The following is a 20,955-nucleotide window of genomic DNA, read 5'->3' as shown; positions in this document are numbered from 1 at the left end:
TAAATAGCATTCGCTAGACATTCCAGGAGAACAGCTGGCTCGCAAGTTGCTTTATCCTTTCACCCCTTACCTTTATTCCCAGAGTCGGCCCCCTCCCCTTATCCCCATTTGGCATCAGTGGCAATAGCAACACTACAGCTAGTTGCGACTCACACTGAGGTTATGAACACAGACTTATCAGCTAGTGTGCAAGACAGTGTTTGTAAGGGAGACAGGAGCCATCTGTGAATTTGGATCTCTTCAGGATGGGGTGAGGTGACAAATTAAATAAACAAGGAAACATTTACAGGCAGGCTGCTCTTGTCTTTTAGCTTGCAAAAGTTCACCAGGAAGAAGAGTAAGAGTGGGTAAGAATACATTAAGGTCTGTATTAGAGGTGTTTTTTCCAGGTGATTCCACCTCCAGAAGGGAAGAGACCCTAGTGATAACCTTTATTTAAAATTTCTTAGATCCCAATTGCTCTATGTAGATTATGTATTAAATGCAAGGTATTGTACTAAATTTCAGCAAAGCCTGCCTTTTGTTGCTATGTCGCATAGATTAAACAGATTCCAGACTCAAACGCAAAACAAAGCCCAAGCCAGATAATGCTATTTCAATCAGCTCTCTCGGTTGTCCTTAACATTGGGGGTGGGGGGTGGGGAACTGTTAAAGAGTCACGATCAATCACAGAGAACTTTCGGGTAGGGTGGGGAGGGGAAACTGAAACAAAATTCCTGAATTGCACTCAGAAACCAATGTTCTGGTTTTCAAAGAACTGGTAGAATGTGTTCCTGGTCACAAGCTGTGCCAAGTAGACAGACAGCTGGATTCTGTTCCAAGACACAAAACGTTCTATTCAAAGTGTATGCAGCTAGAATAACCAGCCATCAAAATGACTTTTGTAACAGCTTTCTCCACTATCAGTCTCAGGCGGGGGTGGTGGGAGGGAATTATTTCACAGCAGTGGACTGATCACTTAATGTGAAAGAATCTGGGGTGATTTTTTTTAAAAAAAAAGATCAAATGGATGTACAATGCATATCAAAGAAAGACTCAACGAATTATCACCAGGTAAGTACACAGTTCGCTCCACAACTGGAGTAGCATGCAATCTTCATGGCACTGAAGCAAACCCATTCCAGAGTTGGAAAGATGCCTTCTTTCGCTACTGTGCTTTAAAATTATACCTATGTGAGACCTGCAACCAAATGTTGCAATGTCTACTTGTCCCCTAGCAGGAGTAGTCCTTATTGGGGTTCCAGCTGGCCATGGCCTCTTCCAGGAGACCATTCCATGCCCCCTCCCTTCATTTTATATTTTTATTCTTTCTTTTCTCTTTTCCACTGTTACAACACTGAACCACCTGTGGCCATTAAGTCTGCTCAGTACTCAATGGGCTTTTCCCTTTTAGTTGCAGTTCTCCTCTTAGGTTTTGGGGGTTCCTAAAACCATCTTTGTGCTTCTGCAAACCCTGTAGTTCCCCTGGACATACTGATATCACCCTTCTTATTTCCCAGTTTTCCTGTTTTGGCTCCACTTCCATCAGCAGTCAACACTCGAGAGACTGATTGATAGCATCATTTTGCAATCTAGCTAGTACATCGTCTCCAGTGGGGAAAAGTTACACGCCATATTTCTCATGCAGCCCCAGCAGTTGGTACAAGTATCTCATAAAGCTGTAAACAGACAGTCAAGGGCACAGTCCTAAAAACATTAACTAGGGAACTTAGTGGGAATGACAACAGGAAAAAAATGGAGAATTGGAGAAAGCAAGATCTCATCTCTACTTAAGCTAAAGGGCTTTAGGAGATAACTATAGCATGTAACAAGGGGAGGAGTGCCAATTCCAGCTTGTGGGGGGTATCCCCAGGCAAGACCCATCAGTTCCCGCCACCTTGAATGGACCCACCTTGCCTCTATCTCCATTGCCTATTCTCTTGGACTCTTCTTCTGGGTCCAATATGCAGAGCAGTCCAAAGGAAGAGGATAATGTAAGCAGAAGCTCCTTCTCCTTCTCCTCCTCCTCCTCCTCCTGCTGCTGCTGTCATGGCTCCCTCACTTACAGAGCACAGATAAACAGGCTTTTGAGAGCAATTGAGGGTCAAGGGGTTCTCTGTTGAGACACAGGTCTTGGCAGGTCTCCAGCAATGTTCATCCCTGATGCTTGTTGTGATGGAGAGAGACAACAGCTACCCAAGTTAAAAACAACAACTGTGTGGACGTTTTTAGTATGCATTTTGACTGGGGCCAACAACATTTGGTTGGTATTACCTAGGCAACTGATTTATACCAAGTCAGATCATTTGTCCACGTAGCTCAGGATTGTCTACATTGGCTGAGTGCAGCTCCAGGGTTTTAAACAAGGATCTTTCTCTCCTCTACCAGGAGAGACTGGGAATTGAATCTGGTACCTTTAAAGGCAAGTGCTTTAAGATGAAGCTATGACCCCCTTCTTTCTTTTTAATCTTCACCATATGGTTTGTTTGTTTTTAATGGCCCCAATTAATCAGGCACTACAGTGCCTGGTAACCAGGCAAAAAGTAGAGACATTCAATTAAATCATGCTGTATTATGGAGCTGTGCTGCTCCTACTTCATTTCAGCCAGTCAAAATGGGGGGAAAATTCATTGCGGTGCAGGGCTTAGTGCAGGCATAGGCAAACTCGGCCCTCCAGATGTTTTGGGACTACAATTCCCATCATCCCTGACCACTGGTCCTGTTAGCTAGGGATCATGGGAGTCTGGAGGGATGAGTTTGGGGATGCCTGGCTTAACGTAACGCTGCCTTCGCACCAAGGCACACTCTAGGACAGGCAGCCTTCTAATCTCTACCTCATGGAAGAAGCTCCTCAAGGGGAGAGAGAGGGAGCCCTAGTTAGGGCAGTGAGGGAGAAGAGTAGTGGGCCAGGAATGGGCAGGCCCTTCTTGCAGAAGCTTTGAAGTATGCACATCATGTAGGGAGCAGAGTTTGTTGCCTCTTTTCACCAACATCTAGAAGCGGTTCCAAAGGTTCAGAAGGGAAGGATCCCTGAATAAGCAAAAGCATGGACTCGGCAAATATGATAACACCATCTGACTGCACTCTGCTTTCTACTTGAGAACAAAAGGAAAGCCTACTGAATCAAGCCAATGACCCATCCAGTCCAGCATCTTCACAGTGGCTAGCAAGATGCCTGTGGGAAGTCTGAAAGCAGGGCTTGAGTGCAACAGTACTCTGCCCACTCTTTCTGTCTTTTTTTAAGGCAATGGCTTGTTTAGGTGGGCTAAAAGGAAGAAAACAGGAAGTATGTTCTATTTCCATCAGAATCTTTGGTTTTAGGTAAAGGTAAAGGGACCCCTGACCATTAAGTCCAGTCGTGACAGAGTCTGGGGTTGCGGCGCTCATCTCGCTTTATTGGCCGAGGGAGCCGGCGTACAGCCAGCAAGACTAAGCCGCTTCTGGCGAACCAGAGCAGTGCACGGAAACGCCGTTTACCTTCCCGCCGGAGCGGTACCTATTTATCTACTTGCACTTTGACATGCTTTCGAACTGCTAGGTTGGCAGCAGCAGGGACCGAGCAACGGGAGCTCACCCTGTCGCTGGGATTCGAAATGGCACTCCTAGTTTGGGGTTTTTAAAAGTTAAAATATGGTTTGACATTTAAAGCATTGCTTATATAAATGTTATATATAGGATCTCATTGTAGGGTCCCTACTGTAACCCAGAGGACTTTTATTCACTGAAGTCAGTGGGACTTAGACTTGAATAAACATGCCTACAATTGCATTGTTACAGTTTTCACACAATACTTTCTATAGCTAAACTCAGTTGAGATTTATTCATGGAACTACTATGACAGATGTCTTGGGAAGCAGCACACTCAGTCTGCATACTGGTTGTAGCTGGATGTTTTCCAGATTTACCAACTGCTTGCAGTGGCGGAGAGCAGGCAGGGGCAGGGCGGAGCATGCCATCTGCAGGGGTGTGGCGCCCAGTGAGGGTGGGGGGCAGCCGCAATGGCACCCTACCGGGATCACGCTGCCGGGAGCCATGTGCTCCCCCCACACTCCTCTTCCTCCGCTAATGACTGCTTGCCAAGTTGTCCTTTCAGAAACATTAAGTCAGTGTACCTAAGTATCACCAGCTGTGGCCACCAATACTCTGAGGGTCACAGGTTTCCTACCCATCATTATATACGACACTGAGCAAAATGACATGGATTGGGGACAATACATGAAGCTGCATAGAGGGGAAGATTCCACTAGGTACTTTTTCCCTTTCACTACGATTCCATGATGAGAAAAGTGGTAAAATTTACACATTGAACCAAACAGCCTAAACTATAAGCAAATTGACCACCAGCAGTCCATAGAAACACACAGACTTTACCTGACATCTAAACGATAACAGATGAGGCAGATATAAGTTTGACTCTGTTCAAAGTGCCATAACACTTACTTGAAAGGCTTTTGTTGTAGAATACATTGATTTCTAATGTTGCTGTTTTTTAAAACTTTAGTTCAGGGTTTTTTAAATTAAAAATATTTCATTTATTAATACTCTCTTGAAGGTGTGACAGTGGTCGACAAGATTTTAAGCAACTGATCATCATTTGCTCCAGGATTTATGTTAGGGGGCAGGACTTTGGTTTGGGGGGGCAGAACTGAGCTATCTGTGACCTGGTTGGTTGGTTGGTTAGTTAGTTAAGTATTTTTATTTATTTACTTGATTTAGGTGGGCAGCTGCCCCCCCCCGCACCCTCTGGCTATGCCTATGCATTTGATGCACATAGATATAAAAAAGCAAGGCACCATAATGTGGTTGGGCAAACCTAGTGGGCAGGGGTTAAATCCAAAAGGGTGACACCAAAGGGGATAATCCTTTTTGGGTTTTCACTCTGGGGTTGTCATAAGAGCAAGGGTACTACCCTCTTCTGTGTTGTTCTTAGAGTATTATTATTCTTGAAGGGAGTTTGTTTTTGTATTTATCTGACAGGGACGCCCCCTGCAAGGTGGTAAGCATTAGGTGTGCTAGTGGCTGTGCCAGACTCCCTGCAGGGAGAGAGTCTGTTTATGGGGAAGGTCCTTAACTCCCTAGGCGAAAAGAGGGGCATTTCCTTGGTGAAAAACTGGGTGGAAACAGTGCTTGGAAAGTTCACTCCAAAAAGGAAGCAGTTTGAGTTCAAGTTCATCCTGTCTAAAAAGAGCTGGTTCCAGATTAAGTTTGTCCTTCTACAAAATGAACTACTGTATTTTTCCATGTATAAGACACTCCCATGTATAAGATGCTCCCTATTTTGGGGGACTCCAAATTAAGAAAACACCCCTCAGCACTACCCATGTATAAGACGATCCCCAATTTTAAACCTAAAAAAACCCTAGTCTTATACACTGAAAAATACGGTAGTTCAGTTCAAGTTTATCCAAATTAACGTTTTAGTTCATAAAAAGTTTGTCTTGCGCATTCAGAATGTTACAAGCTGCTGTGATGAAGTAAAGGGTCTAAAAGTAAATTGGGGCCATAATCATATAATGTTTGACAGACAGAATATTAACAGGTGATGCTTCCCCTAAAATTGTATTTCCATGCCAGAAAAGGCTAACCCTGTTTAATTTTTGCTTGCCACACAGCTGTTAATTGCACAAGGCATCATGCATTTGGTTCCTGCACTTTGTGCCAGTATTGGAGGACAGCGAAATTCTTCAGCAAGGAAAATACAGGAAATGCCTCATGTTCCTTCCTGTTGGTTGCTTAACCATGGTGATTAAGTCGCTAAGGAACCTTAGCAACAGCAGCACCTCCATATCAACCTAATAAGCCTTAGAACATTTATTCCACAGTTTACTAACTTTTATATATATATCTGTCTGATTGACTTACTTTTTGTTTTAAATGAAATCTAGGATAGGAGGGAGGGAACAAACAAAAATGAATTGTTCATAATTTTACACCAAAATGAACCTTTCATTCACCCAGCAATTATTGGAACTACTTTCAAGTGAAGTTCAGAGATGTTTAAAGTATGTAGTGAACTTTGTTCAAATAAACTAGTTAATTCCAAGAACTGGATGGAAATTAGTGGTTTTGGGATGGGGAGTTGTTGTTGCATTGCTCTTATTTGATTGATTTGTTTTTCTGCATCTGCTTACTGGTTAGTTAATTTTTTAAAAAAAAATTGAAGTGAGAATTGTGTGCCTAGAGTGATATGGTGAGTGTAAGGAGAGTGTGATTGCAGTTCGTATTTATTTTACTATGTACTATGTACATTGTTTGAGATATTTATCGTTACTTAATTGTGTTACTTGAAATGTGGGAGTAGTAGTATGTGGAATTATGAATGTGGAATTCGTATTATATTTTATATTTGTTTTTTGTTGTCGTTGGGATATGTTAAACCACTTAGAGGTTTCTGCTGAAATATGAAGGAGTATATAAGCTAAATCAATCAACCTTTCAATCCATAAATCCGAAATTCTGGTTGCTAAATTGGCTGGCAAACAATAGCATGTACTCCTGCTTCTGAATTGAACTAATGACAAAAGTAAAACGCAAGTCACTTATTTGAAGTACATGTACTTAACCATTTTGTCCCACTGACCTCTATGCAATGGGACAGAACTAGATTGTGTAACCTGCAGCTTGAACTACAAAGGATTTCAGGTTGGGTGTTGTTGTTGTTTTTTTAAAAAAAACACTGTATGAACTGTTTGCCTGCCCTTCACCCCATTAAGATTGCATTACTGTTCACTAGGCTACTTTTAAAGTCAAGTGCAAGATCCCAGTGTCAGTGACGTAGCATAGTTGTTCATCAGATCATCCAAATAAACTACCTACATATTTTCACACATGATTTAGTCTTACCACAATTTAACTAGAGATTACACATTTAAACACAAGTAAACCCCTTGTTTATGACTAGAGCCTCAAGCTATGCTCTCTAAGCATACTCGGTTGGCAGTACATTCCACAAAATTCATTGGAACTTAATACTAAAGAAATGTGTTTAGAATTGGAGTATTATGTTACAGTCCATTATTTGTATTCTGAATTTTACACTTGCCTTAAGGCTCCCAAGAAAACCACATAGAAATAAAACAAAACAAATCGCATAAAAATAAAATAGTAAAAACACTTCTAAAGAAACAAGTAAAGTAGCAGATTAAAATTGACAAGTCAGTGAGTTGAAAAAGAAGAATGGTCCATAATTCAGGCCCCTCTCTACATTAACCATCCACCTAGCCTCAGAAGGTGGGGAAGTATCAGATAAAAGTATTGGACTAAGACCTTAATTGCTCAAAAAAAGTGAAGCTGGAGGGGCTCTCCAGAAATAACTCCATGACCACCCCACTCAACGAAGCGAGAAAAACTTGCTCCAACCTCCAAAGGTACCTCCCAGACCCCCCCACCTGTTTCCTCTCAGCTACTTTTTGTAAGCCATAATGGGCAAGAGTTAGGGGGATAGGTGAGAGCCAGTACCTCTTCAAGCATGCCTTGTACATCCATAACGTAAATGTATCCATATGATACTAACCAGCTAGATATATAGGCTTATTCCTGTAACCGAATAACTGGAGATAGGGCATAAGCAAATTATTTTATCTGAAAAATGTCTACCAAGGGTGCTGCAATTGGTTTTTGAAGATAATCTGCCCAAGGGTCGAGATGGAGAAAATGTATTATAATTTAGATAAGCTCCACTAGGCTAAGGCAGCACAGGTGCAATATTAGCAGAGAACAGAAAAGTATTTCTTTTTCCACACTACCTTTACCACCAAGTAGGCCTTCAAATGGTTCTAGCCAGTGTTTCATCAGACTTCTTATCAGCTTCTACTCCATCTGTATCCCAGTTAATCCACCAGCTGATTCCCAAGCTCCCTGGAAAACAAGGGAGCTGATATGGTTCTAACCAGTAGGACAGAACACCTAGGAAAGCCTGGGTTGATTACCCAGATTAACTCCAGATTCCAGAGACTGACCAGGGTATCAGCAAAAATGCAATCCATGTCAGCAAGAAAATCTCCCAGGGCACTTTGAAAACCATTGGATCCATCAGATGCCAAAGGTAATCTGAACAAGGCCTTCAGCTCCCAAAACATTAAGGTCATCAATAGCCTAAAAATTACTGCAGAGGGGAGTGACCTATGGCCCTCAAGATGTCCCTGAGTTTAACAACATCTGGAAGGCCCAATGTTCCCCATTCCAGTGTTACCAGATAACCATGACAAGGAAATAGTAAAAAATGTGCATACACACACACACACACTATACAACTGATCACAACCACTGAGCATGTGCCCTACTACATGTGAAAGGGCCCAGATGACTTGTAACAACCCCATGATTGTCTGGGTGACAATGAAGTCCTGACCTATATCTATCAGGAGGGCCCCAAGGTCATTTTTATCACCTGTGGCAGGGATACTGTTGGGCAGCAGGATCGATGATACACCAAAAAGGGTCCCTAAAACTGTCATTCTGTCCAGCTAGGTGAGACGGTATCAAAAATAGACTACGGCAATGGTAGTCAATGTGGTACCCTCTAGATGTTGGAAGCCTCCCAGAGTAGCTGGGGCAACCCAGTCAGATGAGTGATATATATATATATATATATATATCTGCAACCCTGATCATTGGCGATGCTGGATGGGGCTGATGACAGTTGGGTTCCAACAGCATCTGGAGAGTGCTGTGTTGACTATCCTAGACAAAAGAGAGAGGTCTCCAATTTCCAGCAAGATCAACAGCCTCATCCAGGCTCAGGTCCTGGGTGGCATTCAAGAACAGCAGCACCAGGCATAAAGGTTTGCTGACAACACAATCTGGGTTTCTTTGGGAGGGAAACAGAACAAATAAGGGGAAAGCTCTTAAATATCTAACCCTTACTCCTTCAACAGACCATCTGTCTTGCACCACAATATATCTCCTTACTCATAATATTGGAAATGGGGTACCTACATCCTATAACCCATGCACAACTCATTAAAACACAAATAAAAAGGAAGCACAACTGTGATATTTAAAACATGAATTGACAAACAGTAAGCAGTAAAAATTGGATGTTTAAAAATATCAGCTGTTAAAATTAGCAACAGAAATAAATTTTATGGCAAAACAAATATAAGTCATTCACTAGAAAGTAAATAATCTGAACTCCATGACTTTTTCCATGAGACTGTTTTTATTAAGGGGCATTGATGCATGGTTACTGAGGACCATTGGGCTCAAGCATATTCACTCCTGAATAAGTATGCATAGGATTACAGCTCTATTTTGCATTTTTCACATCTGTAAATCTGTATAAAAAAAAACCCCAAAAAGATGCAGGCAAATCAGTTCAACTGCAGCTCTCTTCTGGTTTGTATCCTACACTATCAGCATTATGAAGGGATGAGTTCCAGACCAAGGCAGCAGACCCACACAAGTTTTCCTGGAAGCAAGTACCATTAAACCCTGTGGATGGAATTTACTTCCAAGAAAATATGCAAAGTATTGCGCTGATTAAGGCATTCTCGGGATAAGTGCTCTCGGCCAGCCATCCTTAATTCAGTCCTAGAGACTGGAACCCTACTACTTGGAATTTTGTCCCACTGAAATCCACGGAGTAAATCTGCATAGAATCCGTCTATATTACTAGAGAACAAACAGGGTACTGCATGTATTATTAAGTCCAGTAAAATTTGTGGAGCCCGGGTATCTATTCAGGATAGGAATGTTTTCCTGAGTGTTCTGGAACAATTCCCTAGTTCCCGGCAAGTACAGTACTGTACAGACTTTGGCACTTCTGCAACCACCTTCCTCCTACTTCAAATTTACACCCGTAAATTTAGGACCCAGCAGCGATATCATGCAGTTCTGTGTTGTTGTTGTTTGTTTGTTTGTTTTACACTAAATATACTTCTTTCTCCCTCACATCTCTACTTGGTAGTTTGCATCTGGGGGGAAAGCAACCCAACTGGTACCGTAAAAGCCATCCTCATTCACCCACCCATTCACCCACCAAAGAACCATGAACCCCAAAGAGCGCCAAGAGCAAAAATGTTGCAGAAAGGGGCGGAGGAGGAATACCCTCCTGCCGATTCCCTTTATTTATATTTTAATTCCCCCTGTCCGCCTCCCGTCGGAGAGAAGCGCCTGTCACCTCCAACTGTCACCACAGCTGCGTGTCTCCGAAAGGGATCCCAAAACTTTCCAGCGACACGGAAGAAGACTATCCGGGAGCGCGAGGTAAGGCAAGTCCAAAGAAACACGCGCGAGTCACTATCTATTGTTTCCAACCCACTTCCTCCCGCGTGGGTTTAATTCATTCGCCTCCGATGGATCGATTCGCCCCACTCGGAGCGCGTTGATCAGTGTCTCGCGGCCAGAGGCTCGTCGCTCCGCGCGAAGCCTCCTGTTGGCAGAGGGCTGGCCTAGCAAGTTTGGGGGGAAGCGAAGGGCTCGGGCCAGGCGCACCGTCTGTTGGCGAATCTGACACCCACATGCAGCCTTCTTCGGGGGGGGGGGAGACCAAGGCTCGGGGCAGGCCACGATCTCCCGCCCGGGTCCTCTCTCCCTCCGCCCCCCGCTTTTGCAACCTCCCTTCTCTCCAACTGGGTCAAAAGTGGACTTTGCTGGGTCCCTCAGCCCAAAGCAGCCCGATCACCCCAGCCCAAGGAAGAGCGTTTTGCACCCAAAGTAGTGACGTTCACTGGGAATGTAGAACCGACCCCCCCCCCCCGCAGCCCTCAACAAGCCCTTCCAAGCGCAGCCCCTTCCTCTCCTGGTGCAGCCCGGCCCGGCCTGCCGTTCCCGGGAGACGAGCGAGCGGCGAACCCCCCTCCTTCCCCGCCCCTGCTTCCCTTCCCCGCCCCGGCCGCTTTTTATTAATTATTGTCGCTGTTATTATTGCAACATCCCACCAAAGCAAAGGCAAGCGAAGCCCCCCCCCCCCTGCGGGAAGTGAGGTCGCTTCTGTTTCCTTACCGTGCGAGGAGCAGGAGAAGGAGCGCAGGGTCTCGGGGGTCTCTGCCTCCCGTGCCGCCCGCCCCCTCCCGCACAGCTGCTCCGCGAAACTCTCCGAAAGCGATCGGCTTGGCGCTCTCCGGCTGCCTCTCTGGCGCTGGCGCTGAGGAGGAGGAGCGGCCCAGCCGAGGGGCGGAGACAGGGGGCTGGCACGGCCGGGGCCGCCCCTCTTGGCTCGCCGGGCGGGAGGGGCAGAGACCCAGGGGCGTCCGAGCCGCGCTCTCGGGCTCCGCGTCCATTCGGCCCTTCGAGCTCTTTCCAGGGGGCTCTGACAGGGAGGGAGGGAGGCAGGAGAGGCGCCTTCCTTGCTTCGTACTGACTGGGGGGAGGAAAGGGCGTTTGCAGGCGCTCGTGGTCGGAAACGTCCCACTCGCCTCAGTGGGGTTTGGTGGCGCGTCGCCTTTCCGCCTCAGGAAGAGTCCCGGAGAGGGGGAGAAAGAAGTAGGGCAAAGAGTCGTGGTTCTCGCGCGGATTCCGGCCACGTTTGAGGGGTGGCTGTGCGGGCGTGTGGCTTGGGGGGGGTGCGCGGACACGAGCACAATAGCGCAACCTTGTACTCTGGAATACGCTATCGCCACCGGATTCCGCACGGACCACAATCCTAACTTAGATTAGGAGAGGCTTTCTGACCACAAGGCACTCGTGAAGTGATGTTGAATTTGATGTTGTAAACGGACAGAACAAATACCTTCCTTGCGTTTGTTTGCTTTGCTCCGCACCTAGGAAAATGGGCAGAGGCTTTGCTATGCAGTGCAGTGGGATCCCCTCTGCATATTTACTCAGCAGGAAATGTTGACTTCAATGGGCTTATTCCCAAATAAACGTGCCCAGGATTGCAGCTTTCCCGTGCGATTCTATGGGACGGCACCACCCCTTTTTAGGTTGCCATATTTCAAGAAGTAAAATTCCTGACACCCGCAAAGCTGAGCTTTTTTTTTTTAGAAAACCACCAAAATTGTTGATCTTTTTTGGGGGAAACATTTTGCCACTTCGGCAAAATTCCCCCCACGCCATTTTTGCACCTGAAAACCAGAACATGTCAGTACAGTGGTACCTCAGGTTACAGACGCTTCAGGTTACAGACGCTTCAGGTTACAGACTCCACTAACCCAGAAATATTACCTCAGGTTAAGAACTTTGCTTCGGGATGAGAACAGAAATTGTGCTCCAGTGGCACGGCGGCAGCAGGAGGCCCCATTAGCTAAAGTGGTGCTTCAGGTTAAGAACAGTTTCAGGTTAAGAACAAACCTCCAGAACGAATTAAGTTCTTAACCTGAGGTACCACTGTAATTTTCCTGGCATGTGGCAAGCCTACCTTTGCTGAAGCTTAAGTAGGCCTTGGTCTGGTCTGGAAACCACACTTATGCATGCCTTAGCTTGGCATGATGGACAAATGAGAGGATATAGCTGTAACGTTTTCTTGGAAGTAGGCCCTACCTTCTTCAGTAGGGATTACTCCCTAGTTAAATTTGTTGAGGGTTTCGCAACAGTGGTAGAAATTGAACCGAGAATGTTGCCAGAGAGTTCCTCTCAGGAATGGATCACAGATAGACTTGGCCTAGAGCTGGGGGGTCAAAGGGCAGGGACGGAGTATAGAAGAAAGCAAAGCAGTGAGAGTCAGAAGAGGCCGCCGTGAAGGCTTATTTGAAGCTGAAGAGGAAGGAAGGAGGGAAAGATGGGCTTTTGTTCAGTTGGACCACCCACCTCATACCCATTCCTCCTCCTCCTCCCCCCGCCCTCACCTTCCTGCTTGTCCTTCAGAAGGGGAGCGCCTCTAGCCTTGGAGATTGAGATATCAAGAGCTTAGCCAGAAATGATCCCTTGGCTTGTTTCTCTCCTTGGGGCTGAGAATGACATAAGTAGCTCTTTTTCTTACATGATAGAGCAATAACTTTGCTGGCAGTTGCAGAGTAGGATGCCAGGGAGGGGAGTCAAGAAGAACAAATTAAAACATTCCATTACCTAAAGCAGAGGCATCCTCGCACCCAAAGTTCAGAGGCCGTGCTGGTGTAAACTAAAATAACGCATAATTACAGTCTGGTAGGTTTTTGAAAATTCTTGATGCGCTTGGTATACTTTATATTATTTGGATTGCAAGCTACAATAGAGTTCATTGTATAAACCCATCTTATCCTGACACTTTTTCTCCCTCTCTGAAGTGCTGACCACACTGCAATTTTATCACACCCCAGCCTACAGATGTTGTTGGACTACAACTCTCATCATCCCTGACCATCTCTTCATTCCTGATCGTTGGTTGTGGTGCTTGGGATGATGTAGCCCAACAACAACTGGAAGGGATTAGGTCAATTAAGGCTGTCCTGTACACCAGGGGTCACCAACGTGGTGCCTGTGGGTGCACATGTATCCACATAAATCTTCCCAGATGCCCACAGGTTCCTTCTAAAGTCACAATTATTCTGCACAGATGAGACTGCATCTAGAGTACTGGGCTCAGTTCTGGGTTCCACAACTGCATAGGTGTCCACAGTTGGAGGAGACCTAGAGAGGATGCTTGACCACCACCCCCTCCCTGGAATTCTAAGTGTACTGATGATTTTAATACATGGGAATGAAAGACCTCTAGTACACTTCACTAAACAATCAAAGGCCTAGAGAGATCTCAATTCCCAGTTGCAAGGCTGCCAGACTCTTTGTACTTTTCTGAAGGAGGGCCCAAGCTAGCAGCTCACTGTTCAGATTAATGTGGCTTGTTCATCTCTGCTGATGCTGTTTTCGATTAGCCTTTGCAAATCTTATGTCATCCATTACATTAGCATCAATTCCACCCCCCTCTTATTGCAATAGACTTTATTATAATAGCCTTACACAGGCTTCCGGGGACCCTAGAGGGGAGGGAGACGGTGATAATTGGGTTCAAACTGGAGGGATTCAGGCAGGAGTATGGAACATCCTTAACTGAAGACACCATTCCCATCTCAACATACCCCCCTCCCATGATAAAAATTATGGATGTAAATAATCTCATGTTGCTTGTAGAAGTTTTCACAAAAAAGACCCACTTCATATACATTCACCTGTTCTAGCACTGATCACCACAAGGTCCTTGAAGCGCAAGTAAGCTGTTACAATTGTGCAAAACGTTGTTGAAAAACCTAAACCACTTTGGCAGCGCAATGCCCCCTTTTCTGCAGAGCCAGTGGTGCTAGTGAAGCTAGAGTGGAAGGTTAAAGCAAAGGTGGGGGAGGGAAGTATTCCTATCGCTCTTTCGTTGATGCAAGATTGAGACACAGAAGTTAGCAGGCTCACTGAAGGTCATGAAGCCTCTGCAGCAAGATCAACAAAAAAACCCCCCTCTGAATTCTGCTGCTTATGGCCATGTCTGTCTTTTTATCTCATTGTGTCTGAGATGACGGAGGATAATCTGACAGATATACACTTCATAACAGTACTGGAGTGTGCATCAAGTTCTTGGGTTTCATAATTCAAGACCACTGCCACAGAGAAAAGAAGTAGATCCAGGAGATAAGGTTCTCAAGGAGATGAAAGTTGAAAGAAGGTTTCTTACAACCAGTGTTGACATACTTTCTTTATCTTTCCTCCTACTGAGTCACTCTCCCAACAGACCTAAGTTGAGCAACTGGCATGCAACCACTTCTGCAGATAGTTCAAAGGCATACATCTCCTGTGAGGCATTTCTTAGAAAGAGAGAGAGAGCAGGTTGCTTATTTAGGACAGCATCACAATTGCTATGAGTACACGTGTTTTCATTAAGAGTGTGGGTTTCATATAGCTGTGTGCAAAGATCTTTAAATATCTGAACATATGCATCTGGGAACTCCATGTGGACACAGAAAAACAAAGTTGGAAGGAACCCTGTGGCATCTTAGTCGCTCTTCACATGGAAATATCAGGATAACCTAAGTGTATACACAGCACTTGTGGCTGCTGCTTAATTGCCCCCAACAAAAAGCAAAACAATGGTTTGGATCCAGACTGAATTAGTTTAACTTGGTTCCTTCCCACTGAAATCAATCCCACTGAAAGCAACTGTCATGACTTGACAATTAATGTAAACAGGAACTAAGCTCACCCAACAGTCTGGCTTCAACCTTGCTTGCTTTTCATAGATTGTAATCAAAAGACAGAAATGCTCTGGGAGAACATGATGAAATTCAGCCTTGACATTTACTGAACAGTGAGTTTAATATCTTTGGGCTCCATGGGTTCATAAACAGGAGCAAGCAGCTATCATATTGCCTGCATGCTAGTTCCCACAATCCTTGCTGCACTTTTTTTTTAACGGCAAATCACAAGCCTCATAAGTCACCAGCCTCATAAAAATCACCAGCCTCATAAGTCCCTCCTGGCTCTCAGGATCTAATAATCGTGGCCCAAGGAGGCAGTGAAGACCTTTTCAACTGTACCACAACAGGCCCAGAACAGAGATATTCATTGTGTAAGCTGCGTGGCCACATCCCTGACACCATATTGGAGCATCACCAGGCCAGGTCCAAGGCAGCAGTTGGTTTCTGCCATAAGTGCCCAGCCTTTCCCAACCCACACCCTGAACCTGCAGAGCCTCCATGGTCTTTGGAAGCAGCTGTGTGGACCACAGGGAACAGGCCACGCACCAAGGGACAGGACAGAACCCCGTCCCCTACATTACACATTTTTTAATTCTCTTCCATCCCACACCTCCTGCAGATGAAGAAAATTGGCCAACTCTACCTGTGCAAGTAGCATCCAACTGACCTCAGGAATGGTTGAATCTGACCATTTTGGTTTCTCTAATCTTAAGTTTAGTTCTCTGCCTGTCCTGATACCGATGGAACAGAGAGACGGAGATGAGTGCCATCAATATACTGATGACACTTCGTTCCAAATCATGAATGATCCCACTGATTGTATTGTTTATATGTGAGTGTGACCTGTCCTGCAGCCACTTGTGTTAAAGGCTGGGGTATCAATTTTACATAAATAAAATAAATATGTATAAAATGCAGTTTGGTGCTAATGAAGCATTCAGCCAGAGCAGGATACAATGGTGTCCATCTTTCGGACAAAATTTTTGATCCAAATAATCCTTCCATTGCATAGCTAACCATGGTATGCTATATTGAAAATGTAGGCCCATGAAAATATTGAGAGAAGTTTGATTTCAGATGAATAGTAATAATGAAGTATAGTTACTAAAATTCGCAATGCATTTTCTATGCAATGCATTTCCCACCCCATTTTCTATACCACCTTGCCATGGGATACCTTAAATGACATTCAATTCCTTTTAATAGATGTTGGCCTAAAATACATCCTGAGTTCTGAATTTCTTTACACAGGTTTTTGGTGGTGGTTCTGAAATGGGCTAATTCAAACAGGCAAATTAAAATGGTGTGTTGCAGCCCGCCCCCCCCCCCCCGATAATTTGCACCTTGTTGTACTTTCTTATTTAAACAAACTGCAGTGGATCGGCAGCTCTAGAAAAAAACACTACAAAATAAACGCAAGGATTGTGACACCTAGTGATGATGAGCCCACATTGCAGAAATGCTTAATGCTGGATTTAGCCCAAATGCAGAACGAAGGAAAGTGTCAGAAAAATAAATAAACCAGTGAAAAACAGTAATAATGACAGAAGGGGAAGGCCAGCGTGGCTATAACAACATTTCAATAAAACACAGGCTGTTTCAGAGCCACGGTGCAGCAGGGAGTGCTTGGAAATAAAATACATTGATTATGTTCTCTAGAATGGTGATAATTAGGAACAGAAAAGGTCAAATCCCATCCCTCAGACACCTACCAAGCTCTTACTTGTTAGTTAAGGCAGTCCAGGATGTCTTGGGAGGAGAGGCACTACGGAGACAAGGTTGCCCACTGTCCCCTTAACCATTTTTTAAATCTTTATTTATTTGATTGTTTTTATTTCTGAGAGTCCTCATGGATGGAAGGCACCCGCCTCAAAAAAAAGGGGGGGGGAATAAAGGAACCGTCAGGCAGAATTCCCAATTTGACAAGCTGCTACTGAGTTCCGTGTAACTCATTCATGGCCTCTATATTAATTTTATTTTTAAATGAGGAGCCCCATCCTGGCATCCCTTGCACTGGCTGCTATGGAAATGTTTCCTGCTCATCTTTCTCTGTTCTTTGTTGAGGCCTTAACATATTTGATAAAGAAGAAGAGAAGAAGAGTTTGGATTTTATATCCCGCTTTATCACTACCCGAAGGAGTCTCAAAGCGGCTAACATTCTCCTTTCCCTTCCTCCCCCACAACAAACACTCTGTGAGGTGAGTGGGGCTGAGATACTTCAGAGAAGTGTGACCAGCCCAAGGTCACCCAGCAGCTGCATGTGGAGGAGCGGGAAATCGAACCCGGTTCACCAGATTACGAGTCTACCGCTCTTAACCACTACACCCCACTGGCTCTAACTTAACCTCAGAGAATCCTCATGCTGGGTTACCCTGTCTGCTGGGCAGTATGACATCTGTCTGGATTTTATTTCAGATAGACTTATCCTGAAGAACTGCAGAATGATTGCCCGCATGAGTGCTCAGTTTACCTTACAGCAATTGACAATAGTGGTACCACATTCCCTGTTAGGCTCCCACCATGGATAATACAATGGTGCCACAATCCTATACACGTCTACTCAGAATCATAGAATTGTAGAGCTGGAAGGGACTCTGAGGGTCATCTAGTCCAACCCCCTGAAACACAGGAATCTCAACTAAATGATACATGGCAGGTGGCTATCCAAGCTCTGCTTAATAACCTCCAAGCAAGAAGGGTCCCACCACCTTCCGAGGGAATCTGTTCCACTGCCTAACAGCTCTTACTGTCAGAAAGATCTTCCTGATGTTTAGCTGGAATCTAATTTCTTGTAATTTGATGCCATTGGTTCAGGTCTTAGCTTCCAGAGCAGGAGAAAGCAAGCTTGCTCCATCCTCCATGTGCCAACTTTATAGATATTTGAAGATGGCTATCATATCTCCTCTCAGTCTCCTTTTTTCCAGGCTAAACATACCCAATTTCCTCAAGCGTTCCTTATAAGGCTTGGATTCTAGACTCTTGATAATCTTGGTCATGCTCCTCTGTACATGTTCTCGCTTGTTACTATCCTTCTTAAATTGTGGTGCCCAGAATGGTGTGCTCCAGGTGTGGTCTGACCAAGGCAGAATAGAGTGGTACTATTACCTCCCTCGATCAGGACGCTAGACTTCTGTTGATGCAGCCCAGAATAGTATTAGTGTTGCTGTTGTTGTTTTGCTGCTGCATCACACTGTTGACTCTTCTTAAGCTTGTAGTCTACTAAGACCCTAGATTCTTTTCATATGTACTGCTGGCAATCTAGGTGTCCCTCATCATATATTTGTGCAGCTGGTTCTTCCTGCCTAAGTGCAGAGCCTTATGTTTGTCTCTATTGAAATTCATTTTGTTGGTTTGGTCCCTGTTCTCCAGTCTATTGAGGTCATCTTAAATCCTGATTTTGTCTACCCCTCCCAGTTTGGTGTCATCTGCAAATTTGATGAGCATCTTCTCATTACCTTTATTCATGTCATTTATAAAGCTGTTGAACAACAAGGGGCCCGGGAAAATAACCCTGTGGTACCCCACTTGTCACCTTTTTCCAGGATGATGAGGGACATTAAGTCCCCATATGGTACGATGGCCGCCCGGATATTGCTAGCCCAAAGAAGGAAAGAGGAAGCAGTCCCAACCAAAGAAGATTGGCAAACCAAGTTAATGGACTATGCTGAAATAGTGAAATTAACTGGAAAGCTCAGAAACCAAGATGACGAGAAATTTAAAAAAGAATGGGAAATGTTTATTATATATTTATACTATATTACAGTATATTATGTTACAGTATATGATATATACTGTAAACATCTTAATACATTGGCAGGATTTTAAAAAACACTTGTAATTTTAGAGATGGTACAGTAAACTTGAGGTTAAAATAGAAATTTGGAGTAGAAATGATATGTAGTTAAAAAAGAAATGTAAGGAACCAGAGGAGGGGGGAGGAGGGAAGTAATGGGATTAGAATAATCCCATTTTATGGATATGTTACTGTTTTGATGCAAACCTTTTTTATTTTATTTTTCTCCTTATTTTTTAGTTTGTTGTTATAGTATTTATTCTCTTTTGTTTATTTGTGATGTTTGTTACACTTGCAGAAACCCCAATAAAAATATTATATTAAAAAAAGGAACGTAAGTCCCATTGGGTTTAGTGGGACTTACTACCAGGTAAGGTATAGAGAAGTATAGTATATTATGGTCACAGACCAATAAATTTTAGTACAAAAATAAAAGATACATTCGAACAATAAAAACACATATAAATATACGTTTTTCTTCTGAAGAAGCCAGCAAAATAATTTCTCCTAATCTGCACTGAGATCAGAAAAACGTGGGCAACCCTCTCAGTGATATAGGATGACACATGCTGTAAATAGAATGCCAAGTTTTCAGAAGATATTCTCAGATCAATTTTTAGCAGAGGGGGATTCAGCCTCTTTCTTGACTCACCATACAGGTTAAATACAGAGGGACATGTTCAAAAGATTGCAATGTTCCCGCTCCACAGAGACACAGCTGTTCATTAACTGAGGATTTATTGAATCATCTACTTAACCGTGCTGAAGGCAGCATGTCAAAGCGAGCCAGAATAAATGCTCTCCTTTGAAATGGTTAGTGTTTACAAGTATAGAGCTGTGGTGATCTCATAATTTGAAGAGTAATGACGAACAAGAGATATTAGCTGCAGTTCTCGGATACCGTGGATCTGAGCCTACTAGGTCTTTCGACAACAATAATTTGGGTCTTCTTTCTTCATATATAGAAAGCCCCCTTTGGGGGATTTGTAGTGCCTCTTCACAATCTTGGTCAGGGTGGGGGAGCAAAGGCGAAGGCAGGTTGCATAACAGTAATGGTCATGGCACTGGAGCAAGAAAGGAGAGACACTGAGGAGAAAATGGCAGACATTGGCAGGTATTCAATGCTAGCCGTACTCAGTGCGTAGACCCATTGAAGGTAATTAATATGACTAACTTTGGTTCATTAATTTCAGTGGGTGTACTCTGAGTAGGATTTAGCTGAATATAACCCTTTGACTTGGGAGGAGCCATTTGCTACTGTGCCTCAGGCAGCAAAATGCCTGCAGCCAGCCCTTAATTGTTTGCATATTGATCATGGCGATTCATTCATAAAAGGATGTCACATAGAGGAGGGAGAAAGGTTGTTTTCTGCTGCTCCAGAGAAGCGGACACGGAGCAATGGATCCAAACTACAAGAAAGAAGATTCCACCTAAACATTAGGAAGAACTTCCTGACAGTAAGAGCTGTTCGACAGTGGAATTTGCTGCCAAGGAGTGTGGTGGAGTCTCCTTCTTTGGAGGTCTTTAAGCAGAGGCTTGACAACCATATGTCAGGAGTGCTCTGATGGTGTTTCCTGCTTGGCAGGGGGTTGGACTCGAGGGCCCTTGTGGTCTCTTCCAACTCTATGATTCTATGATTCTATGTGCTGTAGCCAGATGAACTCCACTTCAGCAGGATGACAATAACATTACCATACTTCAATATTTACAGTGGAAGCAAGTGACATAGATCTGTTTGACCTGTGTTGATACAGTAAGGATTTGTGAGGCCCTGGGGATAAAATGTCCTGCTTGTGAGCATCTCTTAGGCATCTGGTTAGCCACTGTGGGAACTGAATGGGCCTCTAGTCTTATCCGGCAGCATTTTTCTTATGTTCCTTATTTATTTTTTACTTCCTCATTGATGCCCTCCTCAGAGCCAATGTCCTTCTTGTCCTGGCAAGGTGCAGCTTCAAAAATAAGCTGAATTTTGGGATACGCTACTAGCTGAGCCTGCAGTAAGTTGCAAAAGCAGATGTAGGGAAGCACAACCGGTGCCATTGCACCAGGCACAGAGCTTCTGGGGCGCCACAGGGGGCGCCGCAACTATGTCACCCAACGGAAGGTGAGAGGCAGCTGGGGCACCACATTTTGGCATCACACAGGGTGCCA

General features: G+C 44.3%; 1 protein-coding gene across 20 annotated transcripts in view; it reads right to left on the bottom strand.

Annotated features, from left to right (window-relative positions):
• Positions 1–11,085, bottom strand: part of GREB1L (GREB1 like retinoic acid receptor coactivator) — a 158,040-nt gene extending 146,955 nt beyond the window's left edge. For 8 of the 20 annotated variants that reach the window (XM_083622407.1, XM_083622411.1, XM_083622398.1 and 5 more), the window contains exon 1: positions 10,924–11,061. The gene's annotated coding sequence lies outside the window, so the exon portion shown is untranslated. Of the gene's footprint in view, positions 1–7,724; positions 7,837–10,923 lie in introns of all 20 variants that reach the window. The other 12 variants (XM_083622412.1, XM_083622414.1, XM_083622402.1 and 9 more) reach the window with 5 other exon arrangements.
• Positions 11,086–20,955: the final 9,870 nt, after the last annotated feature.

The sequence above is a fragment of the Podarcis filfolensis genome (genome assembly GCF_964270895.1).
Source record: "Podarcis filfolensis genome assembly, chromosome: 7".
Taxonomy (NCBI): Eukaryota; Metazoa; Chordata; class Lepidosauria; order Squamata; family Lacertidae; genus Podarcis; species Podarcis filfolensis.
This window is presented reverse-complemented; position numbering and strand designations above follow the sequence as displayed.